General features: G+C 44.9%; 1 long non-coding RNA gene across 2 annotated transcripts in view; it reads left to right on the forward strand.

The window, feature by feature from the left end:
- The window catches only part of LOC124089181 (uncharacterized), a 43,638-nt gene extending 21,705 nt beyond the window's left edge, over positions 1–21,933 (forward strand). Inside the window, exons 3-5 of one of the 2 annotated variants that reach the window (XR_009226224.1) lie at positions 14,650–14,970; positions 15,177–15,243; positions 15,428–21,933. This is a non-coding gene — a long non-coding RNA (uncharacterized LOC124089181). Of the gene's footprint in view, positions 1–14,649; positions 14,971–15,176 lie in introns of both variants that reach the window. The other variant, XR_006850651.2, reaches the window with a different exon arrangement.
- Positions 21,934–27,025: the final 5,092 nt, after the last annotated feature.

Consider the following 27,025-nt stretch of genomic DNA (forward strand, 5'->3'; position numbering starts at 1 on the left):
ATGGTTAAAATGTTAGCATATATATTTCAGAAAGGAAAAATAGTGCTGATTTCCATATCTGGTCAAGAGGTTAAATTTGATAAATATTGGGCTGGGGATATAGCTCAGTTGGTAGAGTGCTCATCTTACATGCACAAGGCCCTGGGTTCCTTCCCCAGCATCACAAAATAAATAAACAAATAAATTTTGTTAGATATTGTCTTCCCTTCTCCACTACCTTATGTCATTTGAAGTCAGCCAACACCTTATCTGGTTGGAGTTCTGCATCTGATAGGATGATACAAATCTTCATTCCAAGAGTTCTTGGTGGGGAGCGGGTGTAGCTCAGTGGCAGAACACTTGCCAAGCATGCGTGTGGCCTAGATTCAATCCCCAGCACCAAATGAACACACAAAAACCCCCAAGAAGACCAAGCATTCTGAGATCTTGCTGGTCACGCCTGAAGAGGGTTTCTGCATTTCTCCACTGACGTTTGCCATTGAATATGGTGGCACTTAGGAGATAGCACAGGAATCCCCTGGTTTCCTTCATCTCCAGATTGGCCTCAGTTTGTAGCAGCAGCCCTATGTCCCCCTTGAAATCAGGGACAATCAAAACCATCATTGCATCTTTTTTTGTGTGTGTGCGCGCGCCCGTGCGTGTGTCTGTTTGCCCAGCTATTCTGGGTGACAATCATGTAGGATCAGTAAAAGACACCTGCAGCAGCCCACTGACTTGGTTCTTTTCTGTAATGTGTGTTCCTTGGATAGAAGCAACAAGGTTGGTGTTGTTGACCGAAGCATGGTTGGTGAGAAAACAAGATCATAAGTGTCCAGCTCTCTCCATGGGGACAAATGCTGATACTTCAAGATGAAGGGGGGGTTCAATACTGCCAATCTGCCACCAGGGGTCAGGCTGTTGCCTCCAGGGAAGGAGCTCCTTGCAAGTGGAGCTTCAGCCCTGGAAGCAGCCAGGTTAGCCATGATGAAGGCAAGTCCACAGCTTCCGTTCCATGAGCAGGTTCCACTCCAGCCTCCACAGCCACTTTGTGCATGAATCCAATGAACGATCACCTGGGCAGCTGGGGAGGCTGCCTGAGAGCTACAGGACTGATCATTGTATCTGCTCATTTCTTCCTCACTCTTCCCACTCGGAGTGAAAGCCTTTTGGTGAATATGTACTTCAGACATTTTTCTAGATGTCCATTCACATATCTCCTTCTTAAACCTCTCTGTTGCTACTTTTCCAATCTTGTTCCTTCCAAGGTCATGACCAGCTATCTAATATTAGCCACAGCCCTCTGTCCAAGAATCTGAAAATGCTTTACCTCAGCCATCTCACCATCCTTCTAGACTGGACAACAGAATGTCCAGGTTCTATCCTCCAGAATGATGTCCCTTACCCACAGCCCTTAGGGCCATTCCAGAATGAGGACACAGAGCCAGTAGTCTGTTTCTGGCTGGTGCAAGCACAGTGAACAGGTCCCTCTGAAGCCAGGCTTGACTTTTCCCTGCACAGGGAAGTCCCCCATGAGGGTGTAGGTGTCACTGGAGGGAAGGATGGTAGAGTGGCAGGGTGAACCCCCTGCTCATGAAACAGCTGGTGTCTTCATAGCCTGTTCAAGCCCTCACCTGACTACCTATGCCACCTGATAAGGGAACTCTGTGGTTATCTGCTTTTGTTATGGCAGAAAATTCTAGTTACTTCATCGCAAGAAGCCTGAAGCTTGGCCACTATGATCTTGCGGCAACTACTGCCACTCACATCCTGAAACCCCTGGGCTGGACTCTGTCTTTCTTTTTTCTCTTTTTCGTACTGGAGATTTAACCTAGGGATGCTTTACCGTTGAGTATGTCATCCCTGGTCTTTCTTGTTTTTTGTTTTGAGGCAAGATCTCACTAAGTTACTTAGGGCCTCACCAAGTTGCTGAGACTGGCCTTGAACTTGCAATTCTCTTGCCTCAGCCTCCTGAGCTAACTGAGATTACAGGCATGCATCACTGCACCCATCAGAACTTTGTTTCCACTGTCATGAAGGATTGACTCTCATCCCTGTTTGTATGCCTCACTTGCTCTTAAAGCAAAGTGCAATGACAATATGAGATCCAAGTGACCTAGGGCTAGCTAGCGTGTATGCTAGCCAAAAGCAGATATCTTGGCATTTTCAGCCTCTGTATCGGGTGGATGGGTAGACAAGCTTCCTAAGGAGGATTGCCCCCAGTTATACGAAGGGGACTTAGGCTCTGGATTGTCAAAATATCTTTTATATATGTTCCCTCACTCCTTTTCAAAAAATGCAGAAAATTAAAAAAAAAACCATAAAAATAAAAATGTAATCCAATAGCTCAGAAACAATACAACAATAACAAAAGATTAAAATATAGGCAGGTATCTTTTCCTATGTCCTGTAATGAATATTTATCTTCCAGGAACATAGATAGATTCTAGGAAGTCAGAAATGTCATTTGTTTTATTTGCTGCTGTCTTCACATTAATAAATGAATGTCTAAATGAATGATTATTTTTAAAAGCTTCAACTCATATTATAGTCACTTTTCATCATCCACAAAGATTCTTTATGCATCAGTTAAGATGCCTCATGTGTGCTATCTTGTGGAGTTGTCATGAAACCCTGTAGAGTTCATTCCCAAGGTATAAAGGTTTCAGTGTCTGGTGTGAGGCTGGGTCTGCAGCAGGCAGTCTGCCTCATTGACATCATGCTGGGTGTGGTTTCAAATGATTTTATTCAAATGAATTCTTGGCAAAGAAGGACATGAATAAATAACATCAAGCGGTGGGTGGATTTTTTTCTTTTGAAATGGCGGTGGGGTATCTTATCTCTTGAGGGGAGACACTTCCTGCTGGCTCTAGCTATCAGAACAGGTTGAAAGACTTCAAATGATTTCTTTGAAAGGAGAGCCTCTTGGCAATGCAGGAAGGCAGGATGGTGACTTGGAGTTTATAGGGAATCTGTCAGTCTTGACCTTTCTCCTCTGGCCCTGGGATCCCATACAGGGCACCACCAGAAATAGAAATGGGAGGTGCTCCCAGAAGGCATCCGCTGACTCTTGCTATTCCCCTGCATTGATCTAGCCTTATTCTCCGTCTCCATTTCCTCTTCTATCTCCTTCCCCTGCATTCCCTTCCCCTCCTCCTCCTTTTTCTCTGAGACAGGTCTAGCTAAGTTACCCAGGTTGGCCTTGAACTTGAAATCCTGCCTCAGTCTGAGTAGCTGGGATCACAGGCACATGCCACCATCCCCAGCAAAACCCAGGCTTCTTATTAGGAGAAGAACGGTCTCCTAGCAAAACTCCACCTCATTGATTTAGCAGACTAATGAACACCCTTCAATCCCTCCAAAACACAGGAGAGGGATTAAGGTGCTAAATGATGCTGACAGTGAGTTGCTGCTTGCAGCCCTGGACAGCAGGAACACCTGGGTACTCACCTGCTATGTGCACCAGGAGTCAACTGTGTGAGCCTCCTGGCCTCTTCATGCCATTTGTGCTTAATTAATTAAATCACTTAAAAATTCCATGAACCACTTTATTTATGAAATTGAACACTTGCAGTGTGCCAGGCCCTGGTCTTCACACCTCAAATAAATAAGTGAACAAAGAAACAAAGATCCCTTTTTCCCATGTAATTTATTATGTATGCAAAAATAAAAAATTAAAAAATCTCGGCCAGCATGGTGGCACATGCTTGGTAATCCAAGCAATTGGGGAGGCTAAGGCAGGAGGATTGCAAGTTCAATGCCAGCCTCTACAACTTAGTGAGGCCCTTAAGCAACTTAATGAGATTCTGTATCAAAATTAAAAATATAAAGGGCTGGGAATGTAATTCAGTGGTTAAATGCCCCTGAGTTCAACCCCCAGTTCTCCCCACCAAAGATATACTCTATCACAAAGAGAATGAAATCGAACATATTGATAAGACCCAACAAGTGTAAGTTATGTTTAACCTGGTGGGTTTGAGACAACTTTTAAAAGACTGGAAAAAAAAATATCGTGAGGCTCTGGAAGGATTTCAGTCTCAGAATACTTCACAAGTGTTCTTAAATTCGTGTTCCATTTTAAAGAAATCAAAACTGGAAATGTATACAAGAAAAAATAAACTGACAGCAACAAAGAAATCCAATCAGGAAACCCAAAGAAAGGTCTTATGCTTATGCCAAAAAAAAAAAAAAAAAGTTTTACATTAAAATAACATGTTTAAGGTAAATATTTATCTTTTTCTTTAAAAATGAATTTCTACTGTGAAATGGCTTTTTAAATTGGCAACAAACAGCTAGTACCACCTGGAGTGGATTAAAGGATTTATAGAGTCTATTTTTTTTTTGTACCGGGGATTGAACTCAGGGGCACTTGACCACCGAGCCACACCCAAAGCCCTATTTTGTATTTTATTTAGAGACAGGGTCTTACTGAGTTGCGTAGTGCCTTGCTTTTGCTGAGGCTGGCTTTGTACTCACAATCCTCCTGCCTCAGCCTCCCAAGCCACTGGAATTACAGGTGTCTGCAAACACACCCAGCTTTAGACTCTAGTTTTTAAGATCCACTTGAATCAGAATCACCAGGTTGCTGAAGTTTGAACTGGAAGTTCTGGGCGTGGCTCCAGCACCTACAGCTAAGCAGACTTCCTGGGGACCTACTTGGGACAGTTGCCTGCTGAGGGCTCTTACCAGTTAGGGCAACCCAGAGTCCTTCTCATTCTGGACCTTTGACTTTGGAGAGCTCAAGACACCAGTTGGTAGGAAGGTTGCATTCCACCTTCAGAAGGCAAAACATGGAAGAGTCTTGTTCTGAATTGTGTCATAGCAGAGACCTGCTGTTGAGAGAAGTGAAGTTCATGTGTAATTCCTAGTGCCCAAATTAGATGTTCCCAGGAGATTAAGAAGGGTCTTTAATCTTGAGCAGTTTATGATCTTGAGACAAATTCAGCTTGTTGAGTCACTGGGCGATACTTCTCCATAGCATACATACAGTATTATTACAGTACTGTAATCACATGCTACAGATTCTGTAGTTGACAGTGTCAGGGTGGCGACCGCCTGAGGGTGATGACCTTCCCGGCCTGACCAGGACTCAGGGGTTGACTGGGATTGGGACTTTCAGTGTTAAATCTGAAGCAGGCCTGGGCTAACTGGAAAACTTGGCCACCATAGAGAAGGATCGACTTGGGAGCCACCAAAGCTGAGGAAGGCTCTGTAGGAGAGGGAGACATCTGAGTGGGTGTTCAAATCTAGAAGAATCTATAGCAGCCGAGAGCTCGGAGAGAGAGGGAGCATTCTAATTCTCATGCATGAGCAGCCCCAGAATCCCCAGCACTGTTAGTTTAGATCCAGGTATTTTAAACAGCATGTTTTTAGCAATCACTTGGCATGTTGCTACAAGAAGTGCCACCGAGCTAAGTGGTTCTGCAAGTTGAAGTGGAAACAGTTCAGACGCGTCCCTACCTCGGAGTCCGGGTTAATTAGCTCATGTTTGCAGAAGCCTTTGGGTGTCTGCAGCACATCCCCAAGCCCAGGTATTATTAGCCAGTTAGTACCACTTTAAAGAAAGAAAAAACACATTTCTGCAGTTCCGTCAGCCCTTGTTTCTTCAAATAGCTAGACTCCTGCAGATTTCAGTATGAGCTGTTCACTGGAACTGAAGAGGCCACTGTGTCCAACCACGTGTGTGAATGTGATTTCAATCCAGCCCGAGGTCTGGGCCACTGTCTGACTTACAAACAGTGTGCAGTTGTCTTGTTGGAAGGCTGCCACTGTCCGGTTCATAGCTCATGTGTCTTTTATATGCCATGCATGTATTATCATAGACCTTACGGTACTACATGCTAAGATATCTCCCATCTTTTAATGAGAGATATGCTAATGTCACAGGACAGCTGAAAACCCTGGACAGCAAGCAGCCCACCCTCTTGCTGAGTTCAGGCCTCCTAATGCTGGTGGGAGGGGCACAGAGCAGGGTTTTAGCACAGGCCCCTCCCTCCCTGACCAAGGGGAGCACTTGGCCCCACCTCTGACCCTGCTCCTATTCATGGGCAGCTTACAGCTTAGCCAGGCAAAACCATCAGAGGGTGGCCGGACTCTTAAAAGCATGTATATGTTGTGTACTTGTGTGTGTGAGTGTGTATGTCGTGTGTGTGTATATACATGAGGTGGGTACATATGTGAATATGTGTGTGTATGTGAGTTTGTATATGTGTATCTCTGTGTGTGTATGTCATGTGTGTGTGTGCATGAGGTGGTACATATGTGAACATGTGTATGTACATGAGTTTGTGTTTATTTGTGTATGTGTTATGTCATGTGTGTGGAATGGGTATATGTATGCATGTGTATACATGTGTGGGGAAATGGTGTCTGTGTGTGTATGTGCATGGCCTTGTGGAGGGATCTCAAGTGTGGACAGTTGTGTTCTGGGCCTTGGTGGGTGCACAAGACATCTCCTTGCTCCTTGTTCTGGTAAGAGGGTGGGTGACAGTGCTGGGGAACTAGAGAAGGGGCAGAGGCCAGGCAATAGGCACAGGCTTGATGGGAGGTGTTTCCACTCGTGGGCTGGCTTCTCTCTGCTGGTTAGAGTGGGAGGCAGAGGGGATAACAGGCTCATTTTGCTGCTAACAAAAACTAGCCTGAGGCATCCTGCCAGTCTGAGGAGCTGATGGAAGCAGCTGACCTGGCCGCTGGTGCCGACCAGAGACATAGAAATCCTGGGCTTCCAGATGCCCCTGGCCTAGGATCTCAGGAATGCAAAAGCACTGATGAAGATAGTTCCTTCTAGGGTCATGCTCAGATGTGCTGGCCTGCACAATGTCAGAGCTTTTCTGGATCGTGCTGCACTTGGAGCGACCCATGACACAGGTCTGATGGATTTTCTTCATATCTTAGAGAGCCCAGGAAGTTGAGCCTTGAAAAATCAATATGGCAGCGAACACATACTAGCCATTTACTACTTATTAGTGGGGAAGGGATGGAGTCTTACTAGGTAAAGCAAAGGCTGAAAAACCTAGAGAGTAGAAGAAAGAAGTGGAGAGGTGGGTGTCCAGCTGCTCCCATGAGCCAGAACTGGAACACCAAAGACCCCTTAGAAGGACACATTCTTGAGGTTTCTCTCCTGACAGGTTTTGGCAAGTGCAAATGGGTGCTCTTGTAGAATACTGCACAGCTGGAGCAGTGTGGTCTTAGAAGGGAGAGATGTATAAGTAAGGGTTAGGAGCTATTTAAAAGCTACATCATTCTGCTCTCTGATATTAGGTCTTTTAAATAGTCACACCAAATACAGACTGCCCCCGTGTGTCTTACAGTTCTGCATCCCCAGATCCAACAACAATGAAAAATTTGTCTGTACTGAATATGCACAGACTTTCTTTCCTTTCATTATCCCCTAAACAATGCAGCATAACAACCATTTGCATAGCATTCATATTGCATTAGGTCTTACAAGCCATCTAGCGGAGACTTAAAAGTACACGGGCAGACTGTGTAGGTCATGTGCAAATGCTACACTATTTATATGAGGAACTTGAGCATCCACGGATTTTGGTATCCACAGGGGTACTGGAACCAGCGACCTGTGGATTCCATGGCACAACTTAACTTGCACGGCCCCTGGCCTGTGTGTGTGGTCACGCAGGCATTCCTCACATAGGACGGTGTTGGCCGTCTCCTGATGGGGCTTCGGACAAGTTGGCCTCTGGCCACCCATTTCCTTTTGCCTTAGGAATGATAGATTCCACTGATCTTCTTTGGTGCTGATAACCATCTGATCATTCTTCCTTTCCTCTCTGTCCTTCAACCTTTCTTTTACTTGTGTTGGCAAAGAACCTAGGAATGATCCTCTTTTTTTTTTTTTTTTGGATACCTGGGATTTAACCCAGGGGGCACTTAACCACTGAGCCACATCCCCAGCCCTTTTTAATATTTTATTTCAAAATAGGGTCTTGGTGAGTTGCTTAGGGCTTCAGCGAGTTGCTGAGGCGGCTTTGAACTCGTGATCTTCTGCCTCAGCCTCCTGAGCCTCTGAGATTACAGGAATGTGCCAGTGGAATGATCCTCTTTGGAAAACTTATTTTGCCATCATCTCGGTCAGCAAAGTCCATTCCATATGTTCCCAACATTCATTTTAAAAACAGGAACATCACACTGTGGTCTTCCTTATAAGCATTTGTGTTATGGATGGGCACTACCTGTCAAATCTCTCTGCCCTGACGGACATGTTCTGTCTCCACTGTCCACCGTAGCTACTAGCCACAGGCCACTTGTGAGTGCTTTAGCTGTGACCCATGTGATGGAGGAGCCACATTTCCAATTGTGTTTAACTTAAAGAGTCACATTGGCTGGAGACTGGAGTACTGAATGGCGTAGTTATAGAACATGTATGTGTCTCTAGGATTTCCTCCTCCAAAGCCCAGTTCAGATTTTTTTCCTTAGGTGATCCGAGCACATTCCTTCGCTGTCTTTGGCTCCTTGGGTTCTGCAATTCCTCCAGCTCTCAGTCTCCTTCACACAATGAGTGCGAGGGTGGGTTGGGAAAGGCTTACTGAAATGTCAGCAACAGGGGTGAGAAAATTTCATTTCTCCACCAGGCATTTTCTCTGTTGACCCAATAGGTTTACTTACTTATGAGCAGAGGATAACAACAGCTGAACCCCAAAATGAAATGCCTGAGTCACAAGTGGATCACATTTCTATTTCAATCTAATGCGTATTTCAACTAATGCAAGTTTTGAGAATTATGTATACTTGAAGGTACTATGTCATCAACATTTTAGGAGAAAGCCCCAGGAAATTACAATTACATAACCAGAGCGGAATTCGAAGAGTTCCGGCTTTGCACGAAGAAAGCAGCTTGGGCTGGGTTCAGGCTTCCAAGAGGCAGCCTCTCTCCAGGGTAGAATAATCTGGTTGTAATTGGGTGATGCTGGCAAAGACCTGGATGAGGGAGATAATTAGCAAGGGCTGATTTACACAAGAAATCACAATAAAAGGACAAGGAACTTCTAGGGCAGAAAAAAGAAACATCAGATTTATTAACAAAAGTCAAAGCCAGTTTTGAAGTCCCCCCCAACCCCCCAAAGTGACTGGGAACACCATGCAGATGGTGCTGGACACCTGGAATAGGTAAGAATCTGAGAGCACATCTGTGACAGGAAACTAAGACAGAGGAGGTCTAGCAGATTCTGTAAGGCACAGTTCCCTGGTGTGGGGGAGAGTCTGTGGTTAAAATAATAGAAGGTAACTCTTCATTTATTCTTCTTTCTAGGTGTATTAGTCTGCTTCAGCTGCTATAACAAAATAATCATAGCAATTTATTTTCTAACGATTCTGGAGGCTGAGAAGCCCAAGGCCAAGGTGCCAGCCTATTTGGTTCCTGATGAAGACTCTTCCTTGTAGACGGACAACCTTTGTACCATGTCCTCACATTACAGAAAGAGAACTTGCATCCCTTTTGCTTCTAGAGCCCAAGACCTGAGCACCTGCCTTGACTGGGCAAAACAAAGGGACCGATGTGTCACCTTCATCCCAAAGGAGTAGTTTGTGACAAATCTGATTTTCAGGAACAGAGTTGTCTAGCAAAGCAATTGGAAGGACCTAGATGCAGCAAGAGTGACCCTTTCCCCACCTCTTAAGCCTCATTATTTCTATTTTGTGTCTTCTTAGCATTATAGGTTCTGTTGGTATAACATTCATAATGTTTCTCAGGACCCCCATGGAGACCAAACCCTGCAGATGATCAAATCCTTTATAAAAAATGGTGTAGTATTGGCATATAACCTACACAATCCTCCCACATACTTAAATCATCCCTAGGTTACTCATAAAACCTAATGCAATGTAAATGCCATGTAAAATAGTTGTTTGACTGTATTGTTTAGGGAGTAATGACAGGGAAAACGTCCATACATATTCAGTGCTGATGCAATTATTTTTTCAAATACTTTTGTTCTGTGGCCAGTTGAATTCATGGAAGCAGAAACCTTGGGTACAGCAGGAAGTCCACACCCCTCACTAATTTTGGAGGTCCCACGGCTAGGCAATACACAGTCTCCCACTAACTTTGCCACAGGTGACACCTCTGATGTGGGGGCTATGATCATGGTTGCCTAGGTGGCATTTCAGGGATCTGAGGCCACTTTTTCTGAAAACACTGACTTTTCACTTGGACCTGCAGATGCGTGATGGATGACAGACACAGGACCAACAGGCTTGGCATCTCTGCCTCCATATCCTGTCTGTCTCCTTCGCTTGAGTTCCTGGAAGATCTCCATTCTGGGCTCTCTTTCCCTGTCATTCCCTTCCTGCATCTGTGACCCTCAACCCCCCAGAGTTGAGGAGCTGATTCATGAGCAGAGCTCCCTCCTCTCCACTCTTCCCTCTCAGACTCTGGTTTTCCGTGAGTTGAGCTTCCGGGTTCCATAACCGGATGAACAGAACAAAGCCAATGGTACTGCAAGGTGACCAGGGACCAAGGAGAGCTCTTAAGTACTCACTAGATGGATGTTTGCCTGAATAGAGGGCATGACAGGGGAGAACTATCCCATCATGGGGGGTGGGAAAGGGAGGTTGAGGGAAGGAGCTGGTTTTCTCCATGAGCCACACCTGGGGAAAATGACATAGAGGGCTGCTGAGCTTTCGAAGCTCCCTGATCCTGAAGAGGGCCGAAAGTGTGGTTAGGAAAGTGGGGGAAAGAGAGAAAAAGCCAACCTTGAGCCCCCAGGACAACAGCCAGAAAGAGACCGAGGCTGACCAAGGGAGAGGCTTGGCCTTCAGAGTGGAGTTTTGATGCCTCTATAGTATGGGTGTAGTGAAGGCATCATCTGAGAACCTTCCGGAAGCCAGTGGGCCTACCTGACATCTCATCTGCAGAAGGAAGTTCCAGCCCCATAGAGTGGGCAAAACAGGCCCTTTCAGGGAAACAAAACATGGTGTTTGATTGTATCTTGCTTGATTTGAATGTGCTCCCACAAAAGCATGAGTTGGAAACTTAATCCCCAGTGTGCCACTGTTGGGAGGTGGGTCCCGTTGGAAGGTGTGTAGGTGACAAGGCTCTACGCTCACCATGGATTGATGAAACTGTAAGAGAGCTCAAGGCTGCCAGTTGCAATTCCTGCTCTCTCTCTCTCTCTCCCTTTCCCCTTCTCTTGGTGCTTCTGGTATGTGATGCCTTCTACCATGCTATGATGTGGCAAGAAGATGCCAGAGACCAGTTCCTCCATCTTGGACCTCTAGTCTCCAGAACAGTAATAAATAAATTTATCTTGTCTATAAATCACCTAGTCTCAGGTTCTCTGTTACAGTAGCACAAAACAGACTAAGACACATCTGGCAAATTCCTCTCATTTGTTGTGCCTCCTGGTTATATGCACAAGTAACAATGATCTAAGCAGAATAGCATGTCTCTTATCCTCTTCTCACACACCGTCAGACACCTGCTCTGTGCCAGGCACAGAGAAGGCTCTGGAGAATACTACAGATCAATGCCAGGAGAGGCTCTGACACTTTGCTGAGAAAACAGTGCAGTGGCACCCTGTGAGGTAAAGTTACACAGCATGTTTTGAGGATTTGATGAGGGAAGAAATCACATGGGCGTAGAGTGGAGAAGAGGGACATTTCATGGAAGAGACGTGCCCGGTGCTGGGCCACAGAGGAGCTCTGAGATCTGGGTGGGCAGTAGTGTCTGGGGGGCTCTCCAGGCAGAATAGGGAGAATGATCGCTTGGTTTGAGCCTAGAGTACAGAGAAGGCCAAATGGGTGCATTCCATTGGTATGAAAGAGAACAGAATAGGCAAATCTACAGAGAAAGTGCATTCCCGGGTGCCTGGGGCTGGCAGATGGGGAGTGACTGGAGAGAGAGCAGGGCTTTTATGGGGGCGGAGGTGAGGCGATGTTTTCTAAAATTAGATTGTGGTGAAGGTTGCACTAAATATACCAAAGCCGGTGAGCTGTATGATTTAAGTGGGTGCATTGTATGGTCTGTGAATTATGTCCCAAATAAGCTGTCAAAAAAAGGGAGAATCTAATCACAGCCAAATAAATATAGAATGATACGGTCTGTAGAAAACTCAGGATCTGGCAACACTGAACAATATGTCGTTAGGCAGAGGTGGGAAAACCTCAAAGAAACCTCAAAGTGAATGATTAGGAAGACGTCAGGGAGCGTTAGCCCCGGGGAGCAAGGAGGGGGCATCTATGAAGTGTGGGAGCAGAGAATGAATGGCAAACAAACCTGACACGTTGGATGGCTTCCTGTGTGGGGCGGTTTCACGGGTGCAGCTTTGCCACAACTCGTAGAGCTGTTAGGAACACTCTTTGAAGTTATGACAGGTTTTTAAATAAGTGAAAGAAAAGGTGGAGGGGGAAAGTCAAGGGAGAGAGAGGACAGAAAAGTGTGTGGACAGAGCGTGCAGGGTCCAGGGCTCCAGGTTGGAGACACTGGTACTGAAGGAAAGCCAAGGTGAAGGAAGGGATCCAGGCTCTGTATGCAGGAGTGCAGAGGGCAGGGAGCGGCCACAGGTGGGAGGAGCCTCCGGAGTGACGTCAGCGTCTGGCACTTGCAGTGGGGCAGTGGGGGGTGCAGGTGCTGGGGTAAGAGGGTGAGATTCCCCGCTCACGGTCAGCCCAGCCGAGCAAGTCTTGCAGAACCTGAGAGTCTGGGTTGGGAGACATGTGGACAGAGATGGGGAGGTCCTCAAGAGGGGGCTGGAAGGAAGGGAAGGTCAGCAGTTTAGCCTGGTCGGGCAAGGGGTACAAGACGCGTCCTAATCACAACATGAGGGACCTCAGGAGATGGCAGCCACAACTCCTGGTGCCTTGGAGGTTCCCAGGTCACTATGGGGCCTTTCCAAATTCTTTCTGAGCTTGGTTCCTTGAGCAACCTGTCTCTTCTTGGCTCTCTGGACTCCATATGTGGTCCCATCTGCTGTCCTCCCTCCTACAACTTCCCAGGATAAGCCATGTTGCATTTCTCGGGGGCTCAGCCCAGGGCCCTGGGGCCAGACCTGAGAGGATGCCTTCTGTATCCCAGTTCTGAAAAGTCTCCTGAATGTGTCCTTCTCAGGTGTTTAGGCTCCCGACTTCCCATCTACCTGGGAACCTTACCTGGCCCAACCTTTGAGAAGACAGAAGAAGGTTTCTGGGGGAAAGGGACTCCTAGAGGAGGCCAAGGAGGGTGAATGGATGTCATCGTTTCCAGGGGGAGGAGCAGGTGTGCAGAAGCCCAGGTGGGAGACACCATGATTGGAGCAAGAAGCGAGTCCCAAGAAGTGGGCAAAGCCCAGGTTGTTCCAGTAGTTTGGACTTGATCCTTTCCCCTAAGGGTAACTCAGGCACTTGAAGGTTTTGAAGCAGGTGGTGATACAATCAGTTTCTCCCTGCATCTGATGAGCATTTACTAAATGCCAGACGTCATTCTGTGTTTTCTACACATTATCTCATTTTATCTTCTTGGTGATTCTGTGGGGTAGATATCATTAGCCCACCCACCCACCCACTCATCCATTCATCCATCTCTTTAAAACTGAGATACAGCTTCAGGCCAATCACTATATTCATGCTTATGGGACAATGAGGGAATGGAGGAGTCCTCACTCCCAGAGGGTCACACCAATTCCTCAAGGGCTGTAACTGGAAAGGGGCAGGGTCGGGATACAAACTCAGTAAAGCAGACTCTGGGGCCTCAGTTTCTCCGACAGGCCGGGTGTTGCCTAGCTGAGCCTTACTCTTGGGGTGAGACTGTAGGTCTCAGGAGTGTCCCAAAGGTAGCAAGATGAGGGTGAGCTAGGGTTTTGATGTGAGAATGGATCCTGGGTAAGAAAAGAGGGTTGGTGAGGTTACCACAGGTGAAATGAAGAGGGTAAAAGGCACATATACGAAGGATCTGGGCCGTCCTGGGCACCTGCCACTTCTCTGCTTACTTTCTTGCAAACAACTTATTTTTTGAAAGGGATAGGAAGATGGGCAGCCACATGTCCCACTCCTAGGGATGAGCTGTGATTGGTTTAAGCCATTTATGGCTGAACTAATACTATTTTCCTGGTACTCACACTTCCTGGTCCTACCCTTTATAGTTGGTGCAGGCCCGTGACCAGGTTTTGATCAGTGATACAAAAGGGAGGTCTTTTGAGGGTTTATGAAAGATATTTGTGATCCCCCCAATGAAAGACAAGAACAGAAAGGGGAGGTCCTTCATTATCTAGCTGCCTTGCTGCATCCTGACTTTGAATGCAGTCATGATTCCTGGAGATACGGCAGCCAACTTGTGACCATGAAACTGCAAAGACAAAAGTCCCAACAAACGGAGGATGAGCGTGAACAGATGAGCTAATAACAGCAAAGACTCCTGTCTGGACCTCTTAAAATGTGGAAGAAAGGAAACCAGGAGTGTAGACTTTCCCACTAACTCTAGCTGACCACATGCTAGCTCCATAATAGACCCAGTGGGGAGGAGGCAGGAAGCAGAGGTGAAGCTCTGTGGAATGCGGGGCTGTGGTGGGGACATTGCTTTGTCTTCTGATTGTTTCATGGAGTATGAACCTTGAGGACACAGTCACCTTTTCTTTTCTGCCCTTCCCTCCCATGGTACTCTGTCATCTCCTCCTTTTCTATAGCCTACGCCAAGCCCACATGTTCAATGACCATTTCTTTTCTTTTTTCTTTTTTCGTAAACAGAGAAACTTGCCCTTTGTTGATTCTCATTGTGCTCCCATCAAACTATCAAAGATGTTGAAGGACAGAGACCTGAACTCTGCCACTGGGCTCAGGAGGACACCACAGACACTGACTTGGCTTATCATTTTGTTTAGCGCCTTGAAAGGAGGTTGGTGATGTAGAAGGTTGGATGATCCTTTGAGGAGAAAAAGAGCTGGAAAGCAAGAAACGTCAGAAAACACTCAGACGGGGAGGGGATCAGTTGCAAGAGTAAAGTGGCCACGACGTGGAAGAACAGGAGACAGGAGGAAGGAGAGCTTGGTGCCTGCCGTGCACCCACAGGTGGTCCTCAGCCAAGCCCCAGCCTCCCCCTCCTCTGCCTGCCTAGCCAGCCTCTCCTGGCTGTGAAGATGTCCTGAGCTGTCCCTTGCCTCCTGAGCGATGCAGACGCTGCTGGGTCCCCGCTCACCCCTGATGCCTCCCTGGCTTCATGTGAATAGAATCCTGTTTTTTATTTTTTATTAAATTTTTTAATATTTATTTTTCAGTTTTCGGTGGACACATCTTTATTTTATGTGGTGTTGAGGATCGAACCCAGCGCCCCACGCATGCCAGGTGAGCGCGTTACTGCTTGAGCCACATCCTCAGCCCCAGAATCCCGTTTTTAAATGCACTTCAGAGGATGGTGCTGTCCTCAGGTTGAGGACGGACTTTAAGAGCCTCTAGACCCAGGTGGGGAATCTTGGTTCCCCTCTGCTGTGGTTTGGATGTCATCTGAGCTGTTTCCCATCGGTCACAGGCTGGAGGCTTGGTCCCCGGTGTACTGGCAATGGGCCATGGGACCTTTACGACACCATTAGACCTGGAGGGCACCATCCCTGCAGGGACTCACGTGGTTCTTGTGTTCTTGTGGGAGCAGGTTAGTTCCTGTGAGAGTCGCCCCACCCCCACCCCCTCCCCGGCGCTCTTGTTTCTTCTCTCCCCATGTGAATTCCTCTTCTTTTACTTCCTGCACATCCATGATGCCATCTGCCACGTCAAGACACAGCCCCGGGATCCTCTTCAGAGGCCACCAGATGTGGCTGCCAATCTTGGACTTTTAGCCTCCAACTGTGAGCTAAAAAACAAAACAAAAACCTTCTTTTCTTTATAAGTCACCTGGCCTCAGATATTTTGTTGGTATAGCAACATGAAATGAACTAATCTCTCTAGGGGTCGGTTTATGAATGGGCATGTGACACAGTTTTGGCCAATGAGATGAGAGGGGAAATCTAAAAAGGGTCTAATGGGAAATTTTCCTTAGCTTTTGAAAGGCCAGGGGTGTGTTCCTTTTATTTATTTATTTATTTATTTTAGATTCTACTGTGCATGTGTGAGGGCAATGTCTGGAACTATGGCAACCTGGTAGGGACCATGAGAGGAGCCTACTCAAAAGGAGAAGCTAACACACTAAGGGTGGATCCCAGCCAGGTCTGGTGGTGCACAACTGCAATCTCAGCAACTGAGGAGGCTGAGGCAGGAGGATCTCAAGTTTGAGGCCAGTGAGACTCTATTTTAAAGTTAAAAAAAATAAGAAGAGCTGGGGATGTAGCTCAGTAGTAATGTGCTCCCAGGTTCAATCCACCCCCCCATGCCAAAAATTATGGGTTCTTGGCTTTGGAGCTTGGCTTTCATATCAACCAACTCTGGAAGTATTTCCCTTTTGAATTTATTAACTTATTAACCAGAGAGAGGGAGAGGGAGGGTGTTTCAGTCAACCTTTTTGCTGCTGTGACTGAAACACCTAACAAGAACAACTTTAGAGGAAGAAAAGCTTATCTATGGGCTCATGGTTTCAGAGATCTAAGTCCACAGACAGCTGGCTCTATTCCCTGGGGCTCGAGGTGAGGCTGAACATCATGGTAGAAAAGTATGGAGAAGGGAGTAGTTCACATGACGATCAGAAAGCAGAAAGAGACTCCATTCTCCAGATACAAAATGTATGCCTCAGTGATCCATCTCCTCCAGCGACGCCTTACCCACCTTCCGTTACCACTTGGTTAATCCCATGAGGGATCAGTTCACTGATTAGGTCAAGGCTATAATCCAATCATTTCTTCTCTTGCATTGTCTCACACATGAGCTTTTCGGGGACACCTCACATCCAAACCATAACAGAGGGAGGGAGAGGGAGAGACAGAGAAAGAGAGAGAGAGAAGGAAAGAAAGAACAAGAGACTGGGCTAAGAGATACACAAGGTGAGCCTGCAGCATCTTGTGGTGCCAGAAACCAAAGAAGTGCTTAAAAAAACCCACAAAAACAACAACAAGTAAATCCCCACGATGGTGTGGGTGCGTCAGAGGGATACAGGAATCTGTGGGAAGAGCACCTAAAAGCCAAAACTAGAATAGTTTGAGCAGCAAAATTATTGAGGAGATGGTATTGGACAGGTGAGATTCAAGATGGCAGATCAGAGGCAACCAGCCCTGAGATAGAACCAAAGAAACAGGTGTTAGCTGTCTGTGAGGAGCACTGGGATTAACAGGAGGAAGAAAGTGACCTGGAGAAACCCAGGGATTTGGAGTCATGGGGTAGTGGAAGGACTGACTGCAGGCCTCATGGCTGGGGAGGGAGAATCTCATCTGGTGCAGTGTGGGTGAAGAGGGGGGGTCCCAGCGAGCCTCCCCAGCGTGGGATTCAGTACCTGGTGGACATGCCGTCTAAACAGCCCAGACGCATGGGAACTGCAAAGTGAACTGGCTCAGGGACCTTTCTCTGTCCATTCTAGTACCTTCTCCCAGAGCCATGGCAGGCAGTGGTGTTGACTAGTGTCCTGTGGCCTGAGCCCTCTCCTCTGGGGGGTGAGGAACCCTTGCATTTTCCTGTCTCAGACTCTGCAGAAGTTTCACTGCAATGGCTTAGTGGGTGGCCACCTGGTGAGTCCGTGACACCTTGGCAATCCTGCTGGGGTTCTCTGTGATGGGAAGCTGGACTGTGAAGGAGAAGGGAGCAGAAGGCACTTCCCTTTAAAATCAGACGTCCAGGAAACCAGCTGTCCGAGTCTGCGGGAGTGAACAATGGCATGGGACTTCGCAGTGGGAGCCGAGTCTGGGAACACCAGGGCTGTGGGAGGAGATTGCTCAGGACTCGATGCCCCCCGCACCCACCCCCATCTCCCAGCACAGATCTCTGGGGCTCCATCCCTCTCTTCACTCCTGGGAGTGACCTAGGCCCCACAGAGCTAGCACTTGCCCTGTACTTGGAATGCACAGCCCACAAAGATAGGGAGGAAATCTTTGCTCGGCATTCTGCACCTTGTTCTAAGGCACAATCAACAGGAATCCCAGCTAGCTTCAGCCACAGATCACTCTAGCTCGTCACTTGGTGAGCACCACATTGTAAAGAATCAGGGTGAATAGCCCCTAGCCTCTGCTCTCTGTGGGGTGCACAGCCTGAGAAATCGGGAGAGAGGTTTTAATTGCTCTGGGCTGTGATCATCCACTCTCCTTTCCATCATTTGGGTGTCCTGATAGAGAGAACATTTTTATTTTTTTTTATTTATACAGTTTTATTGTTGTTGCTTTCTATTTTTTTCCTCTTTTTAGTCTTTCATTTTCTTTTCTTTGTTCCCCCTCCCCTCATTTGGCTTCTTTCCCTCCTCCTCCTCCTCCTCCTCCTCCTCCTCCTCCTTTTCTTCTTCTTTTTGATGGGGGGCGTACTGGGGATTGAACTCAGGGGCACTTGACCACTGAGCACATCCCCAGCCCTATTTTGTATTTTATTTAGAGACAGGGTCTCACTGAGTTGCTTAGGGCCCTGTTTTTGCTGAGCTGTGTTGAACTCTCGATCCTCTTGACTCAGCCTCCACAGCTGATGGGATTACAGGCATGCTGGCTTTTTTGTTTTCATTTTAAATTTTTAAGTCTTTTTATATTGTTCTTTCTTCTCCCTTTCTCTCTCCTCTCTCTCCCTCCACGGTGCTGGGGATTGAGCCTGACCGCGTGCACTTTGGGCAGGTGCTCGGCACTGATCTACATTCCCAGCCCAGCCAAGAGGACCTGCGCCTGGCTTCAGTCCCTCTGGAACCTCTGTGGATACCTCAACTTAAAAAATAGGGGAAACAAAAGCCACCAGTCAAAGACCTATTCCCAGATGGAAACCGCCAGGGAGCTCGGTCACCCACTCCTGGACAGTCATTCTCCCAGTGACAGCAAAGAGCAATGACACAGGTGCTGTGAAAACTGCCTGGGCCACGCCCACACACTGTCAGATCACCTGTCAATGACAAGATGAGGCGTGAGCACTACACAGGGGGAGTGGTGATCCCGGCCCCCACCTCACCACCCGAAGCACCAGGAACGGTGTCAGTGTCAAAACAGACAACAGCACTTCTGGCCCCTTACCACCAGCCGGACAGTCAGTGTCAGAATTGTTTTCAAGTAACGGCCAATACCAACAGGGCCTGTGGAAAGTCCCCATCCCTGGACAGGGGCTTCCACTCCCATTGTGGACAGCACCCCACATACTCTACTGTCCACAGCACATCTCCTTCCATTACTGAAACGACTCCACTCTTAGAAAACCACAGAGAAGGTGGGTCACTCAGGTTCTGAGATGGTTTACATTATGTCAAACTCACAAATCTCAGCCACAGGGGGATTCCTCTATGAAGTCCGATTGGAACTGAACTCAGTACTACACCACAAACTGGCACCTCAAGACCTGTCATCAGGAGAAGTTTGCTTGTGTGAGGCCTCACACAAAAGTTGAAGAGATAGCCGTCTCAGCAGGTGCTCCAATCTCAACACAGAGGCACAAGGAACATGAAAAAACAATGCAGTTTGACACCTTCCAAAAGTTCATAATTCTGCAGTAAGAGAACCCAAAGATATGGGACAGGATGAAATGCTGAATAAATAGCTCATGAAGGGTGGTTTTTAAAAAAAAAGCTCGATGAATTCCAAGAGAATACATATAAACATGTATTAAGAAAGACAATTCAAGATATGAATGAGAAATCCAGTAAGTCCAATAAGAGATAGACAATTTGAAAAAGAATCAGACAAATGTCTCGGAAATGAAAAGTTCAGTAAGACAGATTTAAAAACTCAGTTGAAATTCTCACCATCAGACTAGCTCAAGTAGAAGAAAAATATCATAGTTTGAAGACAACTCTGATGAAATATTACATTTAGCCAGAAAAAAAAGGATGAACAGAGTATATGAGATTTTGGACATCATTAAAAGATGAAGCATACATATTATTGAGATGCCTGGGGAGACCTCTAGGCTGAAGGCATAGAAAACCTATTCAATGAAATAATAGCAGAAAATTTCCTGAATCTTGGGAAAGTCATGGACATTTAAGTACAGGAAGTGTTAAGAATTCTAAATAGACATGAATAGAAAAGAAACTCTCTATGACATATTATAGTTAAATTGCCAATATTAAAGTACAAAGAAAGAATATTAAAAACCGCAATACAGAAATGCAAAGTCACCTTTAAGACAAATCCATTAGACTAAAAACATATTTCTAAGCAGAAATCGTAAAGGCCAGGAGGATGTGGAACAATGTAGTTCAAGTCTTGAAAGAAAATAACTGCCAAACAAGATTGCTATACCCATAACTTTCAGAATCAAATAAGAAATAAAGACCTTCAAGGTAAGCATAAACTAAGGGAATTCATGACTACAACAGCATCAAGAAGATATTTAAGGGACTGTTACCCCAGAAGACAAAGAAAGATAAATACAAGAGAGGCACATGAAAGAATAAATCTTACTGGAAGAGAAGACATACAAATAAATAGGAAAAAATTAAACATTATCAATACAGTAAACCATCAAACTTCTATGCTGAGTAAGAGAGTAAGAAATGAACATAGAATATTCAAAACAACCAGAAGAAAATCAACAAAATGACAGGAACAAATAAAAATAACAACTCACATTAACAGAATCCATATTAACAGAATAGATAAAAAAGAAATTTTAAAAAGGAGACCATATAATCATGTCAATAGATACAGAACAAGCATATTGCAAAATTCAACTTCCAAATTTCTAACAGAAACTCTCAGCAGCCCAGAAATAGAAGAAAATTCTACCAACCTGATGAAGGGCATCTATGGAACCCATAACTGACATCTTATATATTGAGGAACGTAGAACGCTTGACTCTGAATATCTGGTACACAATAAGGGTTCATGCCATTCTATCAAACATTATACTGGAGTTTCTAGCCAGAAAAATAATGCAGGAAAGAAAGAAATCTCATCTACATTATTCAGTAAGAAGTAAATCTGACTTTATTTGCAGATGACATGTCATCTGAATAAAATTCTATGGAATCTATAGGAAAGATTCTGAAACCAATGAATGAGGTTAACATGGTTGCAGGATATAAGATTAATATACAAAAGCTAATAGCATTTCCACATATTATCTACAAACAGATATTGAAAACTTTAGAATATACAATTTACAATATTGAATTTGGAAGATACAATTATACAACTTTGGAATATACAATTTACAACACTTGAAGTTGTAAAAAACCTGACACTGAAAACCATATAACATTGCCCAAATAGATTAGAGACCTAAATAAATAGGGAGATATATCATGTTTATGGGTTGAAAGACTTAATGTTGTTAGGATGTTAATTATCTCCAAATTAATCTACAGTTATAATGCAATTTCAATCAAAATCACAGCAGGATTCTTTTGGGATAGAAACTACTAAACTTTTAATTTCTAAAATTCATATGCAGGGGCTGGGGATGTGGCTCAAGCGGTAGCGCGCTCGCCCGGCATGCGTGCGGCCCGGGTTCGATCCTCAGCACCACATACCAACAAAGATGTTGTGTCCGCCGAGAATTGAAAAATAAATATTAAAAAAAAAATTCTTAAAAAAAAAAATAAAATAAAATTCATATGCAAATGCAAAGAACCCAGAATGACTTTGAAAAATAAGAGGGAAGCTGGAGAACTTATACCAACTGACTTCAAACTGATTACAAAGTTACAGTAACCAAGACACATTGTAGCAGTCCTACACAGACAGATAAATAGACTGGAAAGTCCAGAAATAGGTCACTTATATATAGACAGCTGATATTTGACAAAGGTACAAAGGCAATTCAGTGAAGAAAAGATAAGTTTTCTTCATAGATGGTGCTGGAATAATTGTACACCCACATGCAAAAATATTAACTCTAATCAACACCTTATATCATGTACAAAAATAACTGAATGGATCGCAGACCTAAATGTAAAGTTATAAACTTTCAGAATAAAACATAAGAGAAAATTTGTAGTATCCCCAAACTGGAAACAACAGAAATGTTCATGGACAGATGACTGGATAAGCAAACTGTAGGTATAATTATACAAGAGAATATTATTACACAATAAAAGTGAGAGGACTATTGAACTGACACCTGCAATAACATGGCAGATGAGATATGATTCCATTTGTTGTAATATTCTAGAAGAACAATTATAGCAACAGAAAGCTGTCTAATGGGTTGAGCAGGATGGGGAAGAAAGAGGGAGGGCACGAGGAAATTTTCAAGAAGATGGATGTGTTCGTTATCCATAATTGATTATGTGGATGTTTTTATGCATGTACACGTGTGTCAGCATGTCAAGCTACACACTTTAAATTTATGTGGCATATTGTATATCAATTATAACTCAGCCAATCCGATCCATAGGAAATACTCACCAGTACCATAAAAATGTATTTGTAGGGATGGTCATTACAGAAATATTGATAGGAGCATAAAAATTCAGAGGCAGATTAAAACCCTTAATAATGGGAAGATATGAAGTAAAATGTTCTTTGACACTGTAAAAGCAAGTATCACACATTTATGTTACATAAGATTTGTGATAAACTTACTGATCCAGAGAGAGCTACACAGTTTGAAGAAAAGCAATTGTAAGATTTTGAAGTATAATCATAATTCAGCCACTACTTCCCACTCACACCCACCTGTAGATAAAATCCTTGAAGGAGATGTAGTAAATTATCCAGTGGGTTGTAATAGGCAGGAATACTGTAGGTATTTTTTGTATTCTTATTTATTCTTTTGGCCCCTCCCCATATTCACCACATTTTATAACAGCTATAATCAACAATTTTACCCAGAAAATAACTGCTGTGTGTGTGTGTGTGTGTTGCTGGGGATGGAACCCAGGCCTCACACATGTTAGGAAAGGGTTCTACATCCCTCAGCCAGAAAACAAAAAAATTTTGAGACAAAGTACTGCCCATATTGGTGAAAGTATCTGTTCATAGATCATTAGCTGCTAGACGCTTGCTCACGTTTGAGCCTACGCATTTGTGGTGGGTGGCAATTTTGGCCGCAGTGGTTTGTTCCCTCCTTGGAGGTGGAGTATATTGTCAGACTTAGCCCCGTGTCTCACTTTAGTCAGTGCAATGTGAGCAAACCCAGTTAAGGCTCCAACAGAGTACAAGCTTAAATGTACAATTGTGAGTTCCGCCTGGCCCCTTGTGCCCCTGCTTTTTGCAAAAGAACATCATGAGGCTAAGGGCTGTTCCTTCATTCTGGGTCTCCCAGAGTGAAAGACAGCTGTGGTAGACTTGGAGACCTTCTACCACCTAGAGCAAAGTCACAGCTGACCTGTAACCCTGTGAAACAAGAGCAGGAGATAAAGGGTTGATGTTGGAAGACCGAGATTTGGGTTTTTCTTGTTACCCTGCAAAAACTGATCAATGCCTATCGATTATCAAATCTTATAAGGCATAGCATAGCAGTATGAATACTATTGAATCTTGAATCCTTGAAAAGATCAAGAGCCTTTTGTTTCCTATATTCCACATCAGGGTGCAGAGGTGAATGGATGAGTTTTGGGGCCTTGAAGCTGGTGTTGGGGGTGACCCCTATGGGAGAGGGGCAAAAAGAGGACTTTGGAAATGGGGTGGTGGGATGAGAGAATGGCAGCGAAGGATAAAGAGGGTAAGAAAGGAGTCATGCTGCAGAATGGTGGTGGAAAGGTGGGGAGAGAGGAAGACGCAGGGGACAGCAGGTGCAGCTAGAGGAAGATGGTGGGAAGTTCTCCTCCCCGCCAGGTGTCCTTTCCCTTCTAAAATCAAGGGTGCTTTTGCTTCTTCCCCAAATTCTCCACTTATTGCCAAAAGCTCAGTCCTTGTTCCCAGTTCCAATCCAATAACAAGGACATGGTTTTGAGAAAAAGGAAAAAAATAAGGTTTATTGCTTTGCTAGCAAAGGAGAAACACAGGGGACTCCTACCCTGAAAGCTGTGATTCTGCCCATCATGGGAAACAGGGAGGGGTTAGAAAGGTGATTCAGAGAAAATGAGATCAGGTGGAGAAGATCAGGGAGAAGAAGATTGGAAAAAAGAAAAAAAAAAGTAAGTTTCAAAGCCCTAAGGGATATAGTCAAAGCATTAAGTGAACCCCTGTTACACTCTCACCTCACTTCTTGAGTCAGAAACTCGGAAATACCCTAATGTGCGTTTCGATGACCGTGTCTGTGGATGTTCAGGGCACCAAGGGGTCCACATTTCTCTCTTATGCAGAGAAGGGATCCTTTTTAGGCTGTTGCGGGCACATGGCTTTCCCCTGCTGCCTCTGAGTCTTCCCTTCTTCTTAACCCAGAGGTTTCTGACCCTCAGATCTACTCTTTGCTCTTCTGTGGACATAATTCTCCCCAGGGAATCTGCGAGTGTCTTTAGCTTTGTCCCGTTGTTGGAAAGCAGATAATGTGATGTCCTCAACATAAGACATTTTGCTGAACACTGAGATGTAGGTGGCAAGAATTTAAATTCATAACTAATAACCAGCTTGTCTTTATTAAAAATACTTTAAAGACTTTTTTTTTCCAGAAGAAAAAAAAATCTATCTAATTATGCACAAGAGAAATTCACTTATAATTAATTCACTAGGAATTAAACTGAAAAAAAGGTAAGGATGTTAACAATCCTTTAAAAAATAATTCAAATTAGAAACACTAATTATAGACACGCCTTTATATAACATGAGACACAGCTCTCTGAGGCATGGGGAAGAGGGTTAGCTATGAAGCAAACTCACAGAGAACAAAATTTCTGATTTATGGTGGAATTTGTGTGAATGGGAAATTAAATTTCCTTCAAGAAGGTACTGTCTAACCCTGATAATAATCTGTTACTGGAGAGCTCACAGGACATAAGACTGACATTCAACTCTGGAACCAGGGTCTGAGGGTTGGCCATCTTGGATTTAGGATGTCAGTAAAGAAGGAGCCCAAATGCTTGAGGTCCTCTGATCTGAGTAGTCAGAATCAACTAGACAATACCAGACTGCATGGTATATGTGCATAAGGTGTTATGGGTTGAACCATGTCTTCTCTGCCCAATTCATATGCTGATGTCCTAACCCCCAGTAGCTCAGAATGGAACCTTATTTGAAGGCAGGGCATTTTAAAGGGGTGACCAAAGTCAAATTAAATTTGGGATGGGCCCTAATTTCATATGATTGGTATCTTTATAAGAAAGAGATCAGGACACAGATGATCATAAAGGACAAGAGCACATGAAGACAGAGGGAGAAGGTGACCATCTACCAGTCAAGGACAGAGGCCCTGGAGACATGCACCCTGCTGACACCTTGATCTTAAGACTCCAGAATTGTGGGACAAGATGTTCTGTTGTTCAAGCCACCCAGGCTGTGTGTGGTGCTTTCTTATGGCAGTGTTAGCAAAGTAACACAAAGGGTAAAGGGTGTAATTTGATAGATTTTTAATTTTGATTACACACATACTTGTTAAAGAATTATAGCCCAAAATGATTGGAAAACACGGGGTTAGTGTGAGCCCACAGGGCTTCACCTTCAGGGATTGAACAGGATAGCCCTCTGCTCCCTTGAGGTAAGGACTGGAAAGATAGGAAGTGGGTCCTCTTGTTGCCAAAAGATCAGTCCTCGTCCCCGATGCCAACCCAATAATGGGGACACAGTTTTGAGAAAAAGGAAAGAGACAGTTTATTGCTTTGCTAGCAAAGAAGAAACACAGGGGACTCCTGTCCCAAAGGCTGTGATTCTGCCTAGCCGCAGGAACAGGGGGCTTCTATAGAGGTGATTCAGAGAAAATGAGTTTCGGGGGAGAGATCAGGAAAAGAAGATCAGGGAAAAGAAGATCAGGGAGAAGAAGGTTGGGAAAAAGAAAAAAATATGTAAGTTTCAAAGCCACAAGGGATATAGTCGAAGCATCAAGTGAACCCTTGTCATACTCACTTCCAGCGCATGCAGAGGGCTGCTGGTTTCCCCTCAGTGGAAACCCCTGGCCTGGCAGAGGGAAATCTCTTTTATCACATTTGTGTAATTCAGTGTTTCTATTTTACCAGGGTGACAGGAAAAAAAATCTGTTTCAGAACAAAGCAACGATCTATAAATGCAAATTATTTATAATGATCGTTTTAAAGGGAGCAACTTATTACCCAATGACCTCAGCCATTTGGAATTCACCCAGGAGCCTGGCAGAAAGCAAAAAAGTTCACGTGTCAGGAAGACTCAACGTCAAAAGAACCCATGCCCTGAAGTTTACTTTCTTTATTCACAGAAAAGCTCCTTTGTCCCTCATTTGGTCTCTTTATTCTTATTTTAGACCCTAGTAGTGTTGCCAAAAGCTCGGTCCTTGTCCCTGATGTCAATCCAATAACAAGAACATGGTTTTGAGAAAAAAGAAAAAGAAGGTTTATTGCTTTGCTAGCAAAGGAGAGACACAGGGGACTCCTTCCTGTTCCAGAAGCTGTGATTCTGCCCATCAGCAGGAACAGAGGGCTTTTAAAGAGGTGACTCAAAGGCCACACATGCTCTGTTGGAGTTGTAATTCACTGGTTAATTTGGGAGACAGCCATTTCTGAGACCTTCTGTTACCAACCCCAAATCTGGATTACTTCATTCCTGTGGTGGGTGAAAGCTAGAGGTGGGTGAGCAAGAAATGAAGGATGGAGACCAGGCAGAGATCCACACGAAAGTTTGTCAAAGCTGACAAATAAAGGCCATCTCTCTATAGACAGGAGAGAGGCCCCAAGATGTTCAGGGGTTCAGCTTTGGTGGGGTAGGGGTTTGGAGTCATAGCTGTGGCACTGTGATATAGACTGGGGGTGCTTGCGTCAGAGCTAGGTGGGTGGGAATAGCATGGGATTGGCTTAGGTCAATGGCACCATGGGGTTTTCCAGAGCAAAGGGTCCTGTCCTTCTGGGATTGATAAGGTTATGGAACCACAGGGGGAGGTCACTAATGGGGGTGGGGGGAGTTCAGGTTAGAGGAAGTCCAGGAAAGTGAAACTTATCTCTTATGATGGTGGTTAACATTTAAGATGCTGCTCAGATGTTAAATCAAGACCCTATAGTGGGTGTGTGCTCAAGGACAGATAAATCTG

This window comes from Marmota monax, unplaced genomic scaffold (genome assembly GCF_021218885.2).
Source record: "Marmota monax isolate L192 unplaced genomic scaffold, Marmota_monax_Labrador192_F-V1.1 WCK01_AAM20220418_F8-fsc00125, whole genome shotgun sequence".
NCBI classification, from domain to species: Eukaryota; Metazoa; Chordata; class Mammalia; order Rodentia; family Sciuridae; genus Marmota; species Marmota monax.